The sequence below is a fragment of the Puntigrus tetrazona genome, chromosome 3 (genome assembly GCF_018831695.1).
Source record: "Puntigrus tetrazona isolate hp1 chromosome 3, ASM1883169v1, whole genome shotgun sequence".
NCBI classification, from domain to species: domain Eukaryota; kingdom Metazoa; phylum Chordata; class Actinopteri; order Cypriniformes; family Cyprinidae; genus Puntigrus; species Puntigrus tetrazona.
Window position 1 is genome coordinate 25093825 of NC_056701.1, and position 16618 is coordinate 25110442.

At 38.8% G+C, this 16618-nt stretch overlaps 1 protein-coding gene and 1 pseudogene across 1 annotated transcript in view; both read left to right on the top strand.

Moving 5' to 3' along the window:
• LOC122342027 overlaps nt 1-8107 on the top strand; it is a 22237-nt pseudogene extending 14130 nt beyond the window's left edge.
• A 4249-nt stretch (nt 8108-12356) lies between these two features.
• Nucleotides 12357-16618, top strand: part of grin2ca (glutamate receptor, ionotropic, N-methyl D-aspartate 2Ca) — a 56681-nt gene continuing 52419 nt past the window's right edge. The window contains exon 1 of the mRNA XM_043235810.1: nt 12357-13301. The gene's annotated coding sequence lies outside the window, so the exon portion shown is untranslated. The remainder of the gene's footprint in view (nt 13302-16618) is intronic.

A 16618-nucleotide genomic window follows, 5' to 3' on the forward strand; every position in this document is an offset into this window, starting at 1 on the left:
CAGGTCCAGCAGTACCAGCAGTTTCTAGGTGAGTTGTGACGTCAGTGTGGATTTTTAATATCAGAAATGTAACCTGAAGTGTATGCAAAAGTCGTATAATCCCGCTTCTGAATGGCAAATATGAAACGTACCTTTACTTGGGGTTTAATGCAGAGATTTGACCATAACTCAGGGTTAAACATATAAAAAGCCCTCACATGGATTTTTACAACAAATCATTATATTGTTGCTGTTATCTTTGATGTTTAGATGCGTCCCGGCTCTCCCAGAATTCCCGATGTTGACCTGCAGGGTAGAGCTTTACCAGAGGGCATTGAGCTGGAACATCTTAAAAGCTTTCAGTTGCTCTACAGAGAACACTGCGAAGTGAGTCTTTTCTCTCCTTCTCTGTTTGAAACCAGAGGTTGACTGTCAGCATCACAATGAATATCTGTGTAGAAGCGAAATATTCTTTCGGTTGATTTTTACTGATGTTGTATTTTTCTCCAGGCCATTCTGGACGTGATGGTCAACCTTCAGTTCCCTTTGGTGGAGACTCTTTGGAAAACGTTTTGGAGGTTCAGTGAAAGTCAGGCAGGGGACTCGGCAACTCTAGCTGTGTAAGTTTGCTTCTCTGTGCAACACAATCCAACACTACATTTCAAGGTTTCCTGCTTCCAGGACGATTTTATCAAGGTTCTTCTGAGCGGTATAGAGAAATATAAGATAATAATTATCAGAAAATACAAAATACATTTTTGTAATGTAACAAATTTTTCATTTTTTTCTGGATTCAGTTTGATGCTTTTCCAGACTGTGTTTTGATAGTTAAATAAAATTTTATTAATCAAAAAGCATGTCTTAAGTAATTGGCATCATTAAATGTACAATATTAAAGAGCAAGTTTTTTAAAGTTTAACAAAATTTTTTTTTTTATTTTGTTATTTTGTTTTATTTTTTTACAAAATTCAGTTTTCAGTACATGTCTTTGTTTAATTTAATATTTATAATCAAAAGCATCTTTAAGTAATTTATTTTATTTAAAAATAATTATTATTAATGTATTTTTTTAAACTGAGTTGTGTATTTACATATTTCAGCTAAATAAATTGGTAAATATTGCTTTAAAAGTAATGTTTTAATAATATTGTATTAGTAGTAGTACTATGAATACAATATAAGTAAATATTAATATTAATATTTCTATCATGTAATATTTCTATCATGTTTTTTCATGTTAAACTGAACTTTTATTTTGACGGGTTGCTGTGAAGACCTTTAGGTTTCTGTTTGTACGTTGTAAAGTTTCTCTTAAAAGAAACAGTAAAATGCTCGTGAAGTGAGATTGTAGAAATCATGTTCATGTGTTCATGTACTCATATATTGAGGCAGCAGAAGCTGAAAACACAGCGAGCGTCACATGCCCTTCAGTATGTTTGTAGAAAAGGAAACCGTAAGGCCTGCGCCATTCATACACAGCGAAAGCAGCATAAAGCATGAAGGATTCATATTAAAAATGTATTTTTGCTGCTTAAATTCTACTGACGCTAGTCCATACTGCGCGTTGATAAAAGTGTACTGACATACTTTTGATATATCTGTCCAAAATTTGTCTACATTCTGTGTAATACAGTAAATTGTTTTATAACTAGATTCTGTTCGTGTTTTCTGCATTGCAGAAATCATAGGACCCAACACAACTGACATTCGAAACTTCTTATAGACTGTAATGTTTAATCATTGAGACCTTTATAACAGTTATAGTAGGCTGATATTTAAATGCCTAGTGTTATGATCAAAGCTCTGTTGTATTTAGTTGAACATGTAATGCAATGCAGCGTTCCTCAAAAGTCTGATGGATTTTATTTGGTACTCACATTGTAACACCATTTTTCTAGAAAATGGTGTGTGGATAATCAAGTAAACCTAAGTCGCTTCAGTCCAGTAAGTGTTCATCTTGCAATATTACTATCAATATGTAAGTAATGCTTATGTTTACTTCATATTTTGCAGTAAAAAGACGTGTGTCATGCCCTGAAGGTGGTTGTTTTCAGAATGAGACTAATAAAGTACGAACTATCAATCCTACAACAGCTTGTAGCTGTTTTTCCATCAGCTTCATTAGTACGCAATCATTCAGAGACCTTGCAAATTTGCATTAGACTTTATTGGGTTAAAGAATAATGAGGCAAAATCTATCTGTTTTTTTTTTTTTTTGTGGCTATCTTAGGCATGACGAGTCTGAGAAGAGACTGCCCAAGTCATGTTTGGTGCTTCTCTGTAAATATGATCCAGTGCTCCGCTGGAGTCGTGACTGCGACAACACGTTGTACCAGGGCCTGGTGGAGATGCTCATCCCAGACGTTCTGAGACCTATTCCCAGTGAGTTCCCTCACTATAGGTTTACTTTTTACTGTGCAGCAGTATGTGCCACAGCTGGTGGTGATCCATCAGGTGAGTCGCATTTTGCCAGGAGCGGTCTATTTTTACTCACTCTGACATTCGCCAATTTGGATGTGGGTTGACATTCAGGGCACCAATTACGGGGCGAATCGTCCACTGCCACGCAACGTCATTTATTTCGCTGAAGCGTCTTAACTCTTCCCTCCAGGTGCCTTAACACAAGCCATCCGAAACTTTGCGAAAAGTCTTGAGAGCTGGCTGACCAACGCCATGATGAACATTCCTGAAGAGATGGTTCGTGTGAAGGTCAGTTGATCGCAAAAAAGCATTAACCTAACTAAAGCAGAAACCTGTAAACTTTTGAACAGTAGTGTGCGCCCTAGTTGCTTTCAGTACATTTTCAGTTTGTGTTTTACAATATATATGCATCATATCGGCCACCTTTCACCCTGGTATTTCCAACATTAGTCAACCACTACAGTCAATACCACAAAACCTCTGGTTTATAAATGACGTTAATGATAATTAGTATTGACAGGAAGACAAAACTGTGTGGTTGTGACACATAGTCAGAACTGCAGTATTAACCTAGGGGTGCTTTAAAAGTGTTTGAAGACTTGAAAATGCTGCGCTGAGTGCTTTCAGGATTCACTCAACTGTTTAACTTCAGGGGAGTTGAAAAATAAACCTATTTTCGAAAAACGTGACGCGTTACTTTAACGGTACAAAGGCCAAAAGACCTTATATGGCAAAAGATCAAGGCAAATCTGATTTCTCGTTATTATTTCCTCTTTTCCCCGTGAATTTGTATATGTTCAGGTGACGTCTGCAAGTGCCTTCGCTCAGACCCTGCGCAGGTACACCTCTCTAAACCACCTGGCCCAAGCAGCTCGTGCCGTACTGCAAAACACGGCACAGATCAACCAGATGCTCAGCGACCTCAACAGAGTGGATTTTGCCAATGTGCAGGTGCGTGGGGATCGGACAAACCTCTCACGTTCCCAGTCAGAACCCAGGCTGAGCACTGTACGGGGTTTGAAGTAGAGCTTTCATCTGTCACCATCTGAGATGAACTTGCTTTCTGACATGCAAGTAGGTGTTTGTGGTCTGTCTAGAAGCCAGGGAAACGGAAACACAAGTCAGTGTTTAGCATAACATGCTGTTTGTTTTCTTAAAGGTCATATTAAAAAGGTTTACTCAGTAGTCATTTAGTCGATGATTTTATCCTTAAGGGACTTACGGTATATGTATTAAAGGAACAGAAAATTATTCAATTCTTTACTCACTCTCATGTTGTTCAGACTTACATGATTTTTTTTTTGTGCACAACGTGAAAGATGGTGTGTGGTCAAAAAATACAGTGAAAATCAGTGGGGGATGAAACTTTGGTTACCAACATTTTTCAAAATTTTTCAGGTTCCATAGAAAAAATGAAGGTTGGGGTGACCAACATTGGGGTGAATAATGATTGTAGAATTCAAAACGTTTTTGGTTACAATTTGGTCATAGCTTTAACCGCCAGGCCGTACCAAAAAGGGAAATTCTGAGAGGAATATCAATGTTAGTTGCCTTGCTAAAGGGAATTAAGCTATATCTTCAGACCAGGATTACTAAGCATATTGGTTGACGTAAAAATGTAGTTCTATTTTACACCTTCATGCTAAGTTCCGGTCATTTTGACAAATTGTTAATGTTATGTCTTTGGTCTAAAACATACTGAGCAATTTGATAATTTTGTACTTTCCCCCCCGAATTTGCTACACTTGTTCCTGGCCTACAAAAAATGCTTATACATTTCTAATTTTGCTATATTAATAAATCAAATGAGTGAACAGTGCCGCAGTTTTCGCTCAGCGCTCAGATCAATGAGGCCTACGACCGATCGTTTCCAAAAAGAAACCCAAAACCTGTGCTTTTGACCGAAAGATTGAATCTTTGAGAATCTGTGAAAGGCTGTTGATCTTTGACTGTGCCCGGCACACAGGGTTGAGTTAGTGTTCGTGAACCCCGTGCGGTTTCTCTTGTAGGAACAGGCCTCCTGGGTGTGCCGCTGCGAGGATCGGGTGGTGCAGCGGCTGGAGCAGGACTTCAAACTGACCCTGCAGCAGCAGAACTCTCTGGAGCAGTGGGCGGCCTGGCTGGATGGGGTGGTCTCGCAGGTCTTAAAGCCCTACCAGTCTAGCTCTGCCTTTCCAAAAGCAGCTAAACTCTTCCTGCTGAAATGGAGCTTTTACAGGTAAGCCTCGAAATGCTGCAGCGACGTCAGGTTTGTGGATATCGTAGGGAATTTGTTTTGTAAATCCTAGAGCTACGGTCTACAGTTGATGCACACAACAGTATTGACTTTTAAGTTAATTGCGGTGCAGTTCAGAAGTTTGGAAATTTTTTTAACGTTGGAAAATCAAAACAGTTAACAGCTCTACTGTAAAATATGACCATAATTGATGTTTATTTTATTCAAGGAACATTTCTTATTAAAAACAGCTGTGCTGCTTAATATTTACTGCTTAATATCACTTTTTTTCAAGATGGTTTGATGAATTCTTTAAAAATGTAAAAAGGACAGCATTTATTTGAAGTCTTTACTGTCCCTTTTGATCAACTGAATGCATCCTTGCCGAGTAAAAGTATGAATTTCTTTCAAAAGTAGATAAAAAGTTTACAAAGTAAAAACATTACTAAATAAAATGATAAAAAAGTCAATTTTGCATTTTAAATCAATTAAAAATTGATATTTTGTGTGTGTGTGTGTATATAAATTATATATATATAAAATTGTATTTTTTTAATAAAGCATACTTTTATGAATACTTTAACTCTACCTAATTAGATTCATATCTTCATGTTTCAGAAGAGTTTTTACTGACTGTTGGAGCCAGTAACTGTAATGTCAAATACGTTTCCCTCTTTTACTCATCCCTTTATGCGTCTCACCCAGCCCACTGCTCTCTTCTGGTTCTTACGTTTCCTGTATCTTTTCTTTGTTGTCTCTTTAGCTCTATGGTGATCAGAGACCTGACTCTTCGCAGTGCCGCAAGCTTCGGCTCGTTTCACCTCATCCGCCTGCTGTATGATGAGTACATGTACTACCTGATAGAGCACAGAGTCGCCCAGGCCAAGGGTGAAACTCCCATCGCTGTCATGGGAGAGGTACAAGCACACTCACTGAAATCTTTACCTAACCTCAGACACACTTCTCACTTCGGTGTGTAAGACCAAACAAACGTGCGTCACCCCTCTCATAACAGGATATTAAACTGAGGAACTGTGAAATGCACGTTCTGACTGTAGTGTTTTAAATGTCCTAATTCTGTCTTTTGCTCTTTAAGTTTGCAAGTCTTGGTCGAAGTTTGAACCCACTTGATCCTGATAAAGGTTAGTGGTTTTATATACAAACACCAAACGCACAATAATCAAGTCACAGATTTGTAATTGTTTTTTCTTCATTTACGAGCAACCACAGAAGAATGCACAAAAAACAATAAAATCTATAATAATAATAATAATAATAATATTATTATTATTATATGTGACTATAATTTAATTCAATTTGAAAAAATAAACCAGATGGATTATTAGTATTTTAAAGTAATATATTTCAAATATGTTATTTAATAAAATAATAATAAAATTTTATAAAATAATAAAACAGATCATTATTTATATAAAAAAATAGAATGCATTTGATTTATAATAAAATAACAATTGTATTAAATTATTATTTACAGTCATTTGTAATGTAAATTACATTTTAGTATAAACAAAATATTTTGACAAAAATATTACAAATAAAAACATGCTATTATATTTACTGTAATGTTAAAATCATTAAAAAAATATCAGATGGACTCTAAAATTTTTTCAGTAATTTAATAAAATGTTTTTTTTTTTTTTTTTTTTTATAACTGACAATCTTTGTCTTTGTGTCTCAGAAGAGGAAGAGGAGGAGGAGGAAGACAGTGATGATGAGTGTCAGGAGTTGTCCCTGCAGTCTGATGGGGGTGCTATCGGGGACGAATCTCTAGAACCGCCCGCGGAGCTGGCTCGGACCGACCAGAGGGTGCTGTTCACCACAGGAAGCATGGATAACTGAGAACTTGAATACACACACACACACACACACACATGCACCTACAAGCACACACTCCACATAACACTCACCCATCATCCGCGCACTTACATCTAAAGAACAGAAATGCTGCAGCTGCATATTTACACGACATTTCAGATGTTCGTATGTGCATTTCCATGCCTGTCGATGTCTCAGATGCACACATACACAAGCGTTCACTGAAACGGAGACACAGCGCCTCACACACACACTCACAACCTGACCACCATCACTGATCATATCAACATCTTAGACCGGGGTGTAGAGGTCACCAACGATGGCTCTCGAATCGAAACCCGATTCGGTCTCTATTAGCTGTTAAGACGCAAGAACTCAACCGAACCTGCTGCAATTGGATCCTAAGAGTCGTCGGCGATGGACTGAACTCTGATTGGCTACCGAATCCTGAAGTCGAGCTTTTTTTTTTTTAAACCTGAAACGGTTGTTAGGGAGAAAAGATGGACCGTAAGTGTGCGTGTTGTGTGTCGATGTATACTTTCTGCCTATCCGTGTGTTGTTCGTGTGATTGTGAGTGACCCAGGACCTTATCGTTTTTATCGGCCGGAGCCAACGCGTGTGTTTTTGTGCATGTGCGAATGACCGTCTGTGGTTCTCGACAAGTGTTGATAGTCGTTTTCGTCAGTGGTACCTTTTTAAGTTCTTGATGCCTTCAGTGACTGCCATGTCATTAAATGTTTTAAGCATATTACAGCCCGGCTCTTTAAAAACCCGATTTCCCATGAGTCTACTGGGTGTATGTGATTCAGCTGGGTTGTTTTTTTTTTTGGTTAGGGCTAGTCTATACATACCTCTGCAAATGACAGCAGTTTGCCAGAAAAGAGAGGAGTTATTTTTTTCCCAGTCTGTTGTTTTTCCTCTCGCTTTTATTGTTTTTTTTGGTTCTATTTTGTTGCACTTTTTCCTCTTGCCAAACGTCGTCCGGAGCTTGGTACAAGACATTAAATGTTTCTGTCCTTACTTTTTTCTATGGTCACAAAGTGACAATCTTGATGTGTACAGCGTTGTCTAACACTGTTTAGTGCATATTTAATGTGTATTTGAGATTTGGGTCAAGATATTTTACTAGAACCCTTCAAAAAAAAAAAAACACTAAACTTGACACCACTGCCCATAGTAGCTAGGAAATGTCAAACTGGAGAGCGAAACGATCTTTCGGCCATTTCCTTCTCAAGACTCGTCCGTTTAATTAAGTTCTCGTGTTGTGGCATATTTAATGATCAGTTTGAGAGAACTACGGTACATTAAAAACTCTATCCCGTATCATTCAACACATGTAAACTAGGATTCTGTCTGACTGATCTCAAACCAGCATGATGCTTTTCTTTAACAGAACCACAGGAAACATATCAGAAAATCTGGAGATCCTCTCTGTACGACAGCCATTTTCATAACAAAATCAATTCCCTTTTCACTTTTTTGGAGTTTGTTTCCATTTCTTGCTCAAAAAAGGAAAAAAAAAAAAACGAAAAAAAGTGTGGCAGTGTTTTGAGTAATCTGAACCATGATAATGGTTGTGCCTTTGCAGTTATCAAATGAAATCCAGATGTTTTTAATTTAAAATATGAATAAATTAATAATTTCTAAAACTCTGAATCGTTTCAACTATCTGGTTGTATTTACTTGCAGTTTTTTTTTCACTCTTGAAACCATCACTCCTACGCTGAAATAATGATTCATCAGTGCCTTGCTAACAGTGAACATCGGTGTCCAAAAAAGGCGAACGTGACAAGGAAACATCACATGTGGTGAGAGGGGGTTTATGTGCCACGGTGCTTTCCTGTCAGGCTGCATCTCAGACGTTTCTGAGAAAATCCACAGCGAGAAAAAAAAAGTTAGGGCAGAGGTACGAAGAAGCAACTGAAAGAAAACCGACTTCTTTTTAGAAAGGAATTAAATGTGTTATTATTATTAAATGGCTTCTCTGTTGTATAAGTGGCCTTTTTTTGCCGTTTGCTCACCTGTAGATTTCCCAGGCTAGTCAACTCGAGTTTATAATCAGTTGTTTGAGAAATTCAGACCGTTTTAACCGTTTTATCCTACACGTGCTTAGCGCAGGTGCTCCGAGGAGCTTCCACGTACCATCAACAGGGGGCAGAATAATACTGCTTTTTAGTTTTCTGTGACGTTGGCGCAAATATCACAGAGTAGAGGGACCTCACGATCAGACATCAGACACCACGGTAAAGTCAAGCCTCACATAGTGTGTGAACTGTATACCCGTAAAAATAAAAGCATTGATGGTTGAAGAACCTTGAACATAGTTGAACTTTTTTATTTTTTTTAAAAAGTCATAGAATGGGGAAAAAATGATTTCTCTTTATTTAGAGTTCCCCAAACTTTGCATGTGCTTTGCGTTTCAGGTCTCCCTCATTCGCATGAGGAGTTTTAAGTTTGATCTGGTTTGGCACCACCAAACAGCTCCAGTACTTGGCTGCAGCTGTTCGCCCAGATGCTTAATAACAACTCCTCTCGGTTTCTCAGGACTGCATGAATGCATCAGTTACGTGACACTGACCAACAATCTGATTAATCAGTACACCGTGGTGGCCTCTTAATTAGATATTTATATGGTCAGTTGTCTTTACAGCTGTACTTCTGTGTTATAATTTTTAACTGTCATTTACTTTAGTTTAAGCTGGAGTACTAAAATCACTAAACCAATGGGCTCTTTTGCTCAGAAGGCGGGGCTTTGTCACATTGAGCGCTTCCCTGTTCAAAACGATACATCTTGGGTATTCTAATTCTATTGACTTCGAGGATACTACTGTACTTGCTTTTTGCTTCCTAAATTAAACACGGGTCAATTTTATTCAGTCCTTTTTACAAAAACGACGACAACAAAAAATCCGTTAACCCGGACGAAAAGTGGTACTGTGGAGCTCAGCTAATGTCAAACGGCGAGGCGAACGCACTTTGCTCTGCTCCTGTGATGAAGCAAAACAAAGATAAGTTGCAGAATAGACAGCAAGAGGGCATTGGAAAGAGGGACGGGTAGGTATGAGGACGTAAGCTGAGCTGCTGTTGTTCAATACTCTGAGACGTCTGGCTATATTTGGTCTCCCCTGAGATCTGGTCCATGCCAAGTTGGGCCTTTTCCCCCTCCTTTTCCTATTTTCCGTCAACCCCCTGACTAATAATACCAACTTTTCCACATGACGAGAGAGAGCGCGTTCTTTACGTGTCAGGATATCGAACGCACGTGCCAGCACTGCCTCTTTACTCGTCTGCCTCTTTTATATCTCTCTCCTGTTGTTCTAGCGTGTGAAACGTCTCGGCCAAGTCGTGGAGAGACAGCATATGCCCATCTCTGCCTCTCTCTCTTTCTCCCATCCTGACATGTGTGTCCTCCTCCGCCCAGCGGCCACCTGTGAGTCTTCCTGTGTCCCTTCTGCCGTTGCTCCGCGAACGTTCAAGCTAATCTCCAACTCTTCGCCAGCGGGTACTGCTGACGTGCTAACGGCCGCAATCAGCACTGACGTCCGGCCGCAGCTACCGCTAAAGGATGTCCTTCTCCAGGCCGTCACATTCTTCAAAAGCTTTCAAGATGCATGTTAACTTTTACGAAGACAACACAGAAGTTTTTGTCCATTAAAACACTGGTAAACGTTGAAGGGTCGCAAGCATCGTAGACATTAAGGGGGGCAATGATTAGAAATGACCTAATTGTCTGCCAGAAATGCTCTAGGCTGACGGGGTTTATCGTTCTCAGAAGTAGAACGTGAATGTCCGTGTGAAGTGTCAGTAAAGTTTAACGAGGTAAGATGGAAGCCGCAAAACATTTCGTATTTGACAACTGTTTTACAGCTGAAGGGTTATACGACCAACAGCAATATCTAGTGATTCAAAGTGCTCAACTTTTATTTCTTCTCAAATGTGTTTAGCTACTTTACGTGATTCATGCAGTCTAATTCTTATTGGATATGTCTGCGTAATTCAGAAATAGACTTCACAGAACAACCCTGTAATGGTAAAAATAAATTTAGATGATCAAATATCCCAGTTTTCTCTATGACCATATTTACTTTTATGGGCTTTTAGCTTGTATTTTTAGGACAGCAGAGAGAGTCAAGGAACGGTAGTGAGAGAGAGATGAGATGAGGACAAGAGCCAGGCCTCAAACCTGAATCCCATGACCCAACAGATTGTCCTGTCCATACCAACAGATGTTATTCTTTTTTTTTAGACCTATAAATACAGCGTGAATGTAGTCAAAGCAAAAAAAGTCTTATGGCAAACAATGTGCATTGGCCATTTAGCTATTACTATATTCACTTATTTTTGACTCCCATTTCCTACTAAATAGTGTGATGGAAAACACAGCATCCTAGGTCATAGAATCTACATAACATCAAAAAAGGTCATAGGATCCTAACTTTGTACATGTTCATACATCTTTGCAAATCAGCTTTCCTAATTGATAAATGCAGCTAAAGTTTACCGTCTCTCAGAGAATGGCTCATCAACCCACAGAAGAGAGGGGAGGGGTCAACAGAGCTCATTAGCATTTAAATGGACATGCACCGAAATGGCTTGCCGTTTTTGCTTTTGCTAAAAGTATTATTTTACACTAACCCAAGACTTTTTTTATTATTAAGACCCTAAATAATATTAACCTAAATAATATAAACTTGTGGAAAATGGGCATCCGATGACCCCGTTTAAAGGTATGTAATATTTTGACTGCACTAAAGCATAAAAACACATTTGCATTAATACACATTAATACATTTGCAGATGTTTAGGAATCATCAAGTTTACATGTTTCTCTGAAAAATGAAACAGCCAAGTTAATAAACTTTGAAAAAGTGTATTCCATGTTGAAATATCTGTTTTTGCTTTGGTCTGTGAGATCATAGAGATACTGTGGATAAGTGGACTGCTCCAAGATGGCGGACGTGTCTTACAAGCTTGGAGTGGTCAGATGAGTATATGTCTATGAGTGAGACCACTGATGGTTTACCCAATAACATTTCGACAGTACAGGTTGGCAGTTGATAGAAAACAACGGGCAATCAAACCGGTTCAAAGATTGGACATTCTGTCCGATTTTACAATATGGACAAAAGCAGCTAAAGCAGTCTTCAGAATACCATCGGAATACTATTGTGTTCCACAGAAGAAAAAGTCAAACAGGTTTTGAATGACGTGGGTAAGTAAATGACTTTTCAGTTTTGGAGAACTCTCCATTTAAACTAACAATATGCAGTCTCAGGGTAAGCCAATTATGAAGATGTTCTTTTGAGGCTATTCAACAGGTCAACAAGTTGAACTCTATTCGAAGCAATCAGGACCAGAATACCCGATGAATGGATGATTTTTGCTTGCACTTTGTGTGTGTGTCCACTTGCAGAATTCAAACATATAGGATATTTTCTGCCTCTCAACTGTTTATTACACCCTTTTCTCCATTAAAAAAAGTGAGTCGGCGAGATAAATCCACCTCCTGAGCTCTAGCACAGAGAGAAACTTCAATTAGGCTACAGCATTTGAGCTGTTGGTAGTAAAACCCAAACTAGATGCTGTACACACAAGTATACGGTTACAAACAAGATTTATAAAGTAGAATTTGCAGCCATGCCGAAAATATTGCATTCTGAGAGTATGAAATTGCTACCAATATTATGTCTGGACTTCAAAGAATGAGAGTAGAAATGCCTCCCAATCATGGAAGCCATCTGTTTAAGAAGAGTTATTTAAAAGAGAGAGAGAGAGAAGATGGTCTAGAGGAAGGGAGTAGGGAGGGAGGAGGGTTAGAGAGAGAGAGAGAGTTAGAATAAATCCTTACCACATAATGATTACGGCTCACAAGTCCTGCCTCTGATATGGAGTGCAGAAGGAGCCGGGATTACAACTACAGTAATCTGAGAACCGCAAGTGCACTCCACAGCCACAGACGAACACATCAACTCCAGCAAAACATCAGGGGTCAGGGGAAACTGAAATGAGGCACCTGCGAACAGGACATCGCTTTACAACTACAGAAGTCAAGAAAATAATTGCAAACTCCAGGGAATCAGAAGCTAAAATATCTGTTGGCTAGCAATCAACAGCCAGCTAAAACGAGAAGCCCCGCCTGTCGGCCTGTGCCACCTGTGTGCCCTTCTAACTGCCAGTTTTTGGAGTAATCCGTAGGTTTACTGCAATGAGGACTACACTTGAAGGAACATGTTGGAAACAAGTTAACGAGGTAAACAAAACGTATTCGTCGGACTGAAAAGAACTCGGAATACACCAGAAATTCCGTTTCCTATCGTATGGAACAGCAGACAATTTAGAATCCTGTTTTACCCCAATGTTCTTTTTGACACAAAACTGCAAATGTATGTCTGATTTGGACGCAGATTTGGACCCGTCCAATGAGAATTGAGACACATGCGTCCACCTAACCAGTGACCGTCCTGGACGAGGAGCTCTATGCTCATCTGCACCAGGACACTTGTGGACAGCAGTCTCCTGCCTGTCATTTCTCCTCTGGCATCCGCTCTCCCTCCATCTCTCCACGCCACCTCCTCTTTTCCTCCCCCCCCTCCCTCCATCCGTCCCACCCTCCCCTCGCGGAAGATGATGTGACCTTCTGCCAAACTGCTAGAGACCATGCCACTGTCACAGTGGGCTGTTCTGTCTACACTGAAATAGAATCAAACAAGAGCCACGAGAGAGAGAGAGAGAGAGAGAAAGAAGGAGGGGGGGACGGGGGAAAAAAAAGAAGAAGAAAAAAATCAGGACGAGTCACGGAGGAGAAAATGTGCTGTCGGGCGTCCGGGCTGGATGTGGTTTGCCAAAGCAGGTAACTGATCACCTTCACTTCTGGCAGGGATGTTTCTGGCACACACTTATACGTAAATGCACTTTAAACATGATTTTTGAAGTTGCGCACCTGTTAATTTGTGCTTTTAGTGGCAGAACTGGCAATTCTATTTAGGATTTGGGCAGTGTGAAATGAATGCTAAGTGTGTTTGGGTTATGAATCATCCTGAAAGTGCCTTACTGTTTTCGGGCAACTGTGTCATCTCAAGCCGGTGCACCCACAGGTTGGATGCTTGTTGAAATAGCAAAGTTTTCATTCGTGTCAGATCGACACCAGAAGACAAACCGTGTTGTTGCTGTTGTGTAGTTCCCGACTTGCAGGTACAACAAAGATCAATCACTTCTCACAGCAGATGGAGCGCGTTTCCCGTTAAAAGTCGTCGTGCCGGAATGTTAAAGCGGCAGAAATTGAATTCCGTTGTGAGGTGAACTGAGAGATCTTGGATAGGAAGCAATGACAGCTTTCAGTAATTACTGTTGGGAGCAGTTATTATGGAGCACACACTGACGCATTTGGGATTGGTCCCGCTGAAGCTGTGATAATGTGCCACTTTCGAGGGTGCTTCATAAGAACAAGGTGGGTAATGGAAAGAGAGGTGTTTGGGATGGCTAGAAAAAGACAAAAGCTGGTCTATCACATCCAATCAAGGGTGATCCTGTGCAAAATGTTCAGGGAAAGTTATTAGGAGATCGCAGTGGTGGGTGACAGTTTCAAAATTAGAAAGAGCCTGGCTAAATATATGCTCCAGGGCAAAGGAAAAAAACATCATCTCATTCATAATTATAACTCTTCAGTCATCAGTCATATCAAGATGATTTTCAGGAATAAAAAAATAAATTTGTTAATAAAATAAAAATAAAAAATGTTTAGTAAAAAGCAGCTATATGTGTGTGGAATATGAGTAGGAATGTCATTTATTAGCATTTATGTAAAAAATGTAAAGATTTGTAGAATGACCTGATTGCCCTTGTGTCCTTGTTCTCCTTCAGAGCAGTGCTTTCAGAGTAATACTTTTTTTTTTAATTAGAACCGTTTTGTGATCTGTGATACCACCTGATACGATTTTACTTTTAATAATAAGAATGAACTTTGCCCTCACAGGAATAATGTCTACAATTAAGCTCAATTGATAATGAGTTAATCATGTTATAATTTTAAGCAAGCACACTGGATTTAATTATCCGTGTAAGTGTATTTGCTGTAAAACGTACAGAAGATCTTTGTAGGGTTGGCGCTGCGCGTGTAGTGCGTACTATGAAGGACACAGTGTACGTTGTAGAAGTGTAGGACAGTTACGTCAAGTGGCCGGCTGTTACGTCAAGACTGAAGTGTTCTCTCCTCATTCATGATTTAATCGCAGGCTTTGACACGCTGTATCATCTTGTTTAGATCAGTTGATGTTTTCATTTCAACCTGTTAAGAAGCACTTCACTGTATTTCTCAAGGTTAACCTCATAAGTCTGCAAAAACTATAGCTTTATCTTGTCATTGGACTAATAAACTCAAAATGTCCGCCTTTAACCAATATAAGAAATATATTAGTGCCTTAGGGGTGAAAATGAATATGCACCCTTTGGAGTTGCATAAGACACAATAGTGCATCTTTGAGGGAACCGTCCCTGCAACAAGCTAAAGCTACAGTTGTTTACATTTTTTTAGCTAAAATATTTTTACCAAATCTAAAAAAAAAAAATCACACGTGTGACATTTTGTTAAGTACCACATTCGATGCATCATACAGTATGACGTTGTAACAGTATAAATGATTTACACTCTTTATCCCCCAATAATTTATCTTAGTAAAATGATATTTAAATGCTTAGGTTTATAATCAACTCTCTGTGGTTTTTATTGCGGGGCAAAACGTATAATAACTCATGTTATAACTGAGAGATGTGCAAATAAATATTGCTCAAAAGCCTGATGTATCATATTTTCACTTATTAAAGATGATTCATTATTAATGAATCATTTTAATTTGCTCCAGTCGTCTTGAAATATGACTAACAGTATAAAAGCTATTCTTACAGTACATTTGTTTTCACAGCAAACAGACGTGTATCACATCCTAAAGGAGGATATTTTAAAATGATGCTAAAAGGACTTTTACTTGGTAATAAGGATAAATTATCAATAGGATAACAAAAGGCATGTAATAGTGTACAACAGATTTGTCGGCAGTTTTGATCACATTGATAATTTGGAGGCTTTAGAATTTTTTTTAAATCATTATATTATTAAGTATCAAAAACCGTAATAGAGACACACAATCTTAAAAACAGACCAAATGATCTTTCCCAAGTATGAGTGAAGATGATCAGTGGAAGAGCTTGGGAAAGTTGAGCTAAAACATGGAGAGGGGGTGTGTGTGTGTGTGTGTGTGTGTGTGTGTGTGTGTGTGTGTGTGTGTGCGTGTGTGTGTGTGTGTCCACCCTGTTGTGTGGTGGACAAGTCATTGCAGTGTGGAGCCAGCGAACCCTGGGATCAATGCATCTGTTCTCTACTTACACAGAATACAACCGCATAGAGCAGACCGTTCACTCGCTTGATCTGTTAACACTCAATAATCACAACACAACACTAATTACATCAGAATCTGTACGCAAAATAAAACCATTGACTATAACATTTCTTACCAAGCTGTTTACTGAAACCTATGCATGTCTGATACATGCACTGAATTAAATTAAATGCGTTGAATTAGTTGCAATTCATATTTAAATGTAAGAAAGTAGAAATAAAATTAATTGAAATTCAAAGGACTCCATGTCACTCATTTTTCGCTAGAACACTTTTTTTTAAAAGTTTGGGGGAAAAAAAGAAAAAAATATTTAATGTTTGCTGGAATATTAACATTAGATATATAGATAGATAAAACGTAAAATATATATAAAAAACCATTTAATGTTTGAATTACTGTTTTTCAAAAAACGTGAAAAGATAAAAACAAAAACTATTTAAAATATTAATCCGAACTAAAATAATCCTGTTTACAACACGCTAGCATTAAGCACCACTTTTTTTCCCCTCACAGACTTTGTATTTTCAATGCAAGACTTGCTTTCTGTGTGGCCGGGTGTCGACCAGTGCAAATGGGTCAAATCAGCAGTCAAACAGACATTTCTAAACAGATGCTGTCTTAATCCCTACTACGGCCAAACACGCACCGCATATCCACCAAACACACACACTGATATTCCTCACAAAAAACTGTTTGCGTAATACAAACGTAGTAGTGCTACACCACACGTGAACAAACACACTTCGGTAAAGGTGGGACTAGAACATTTCAACAG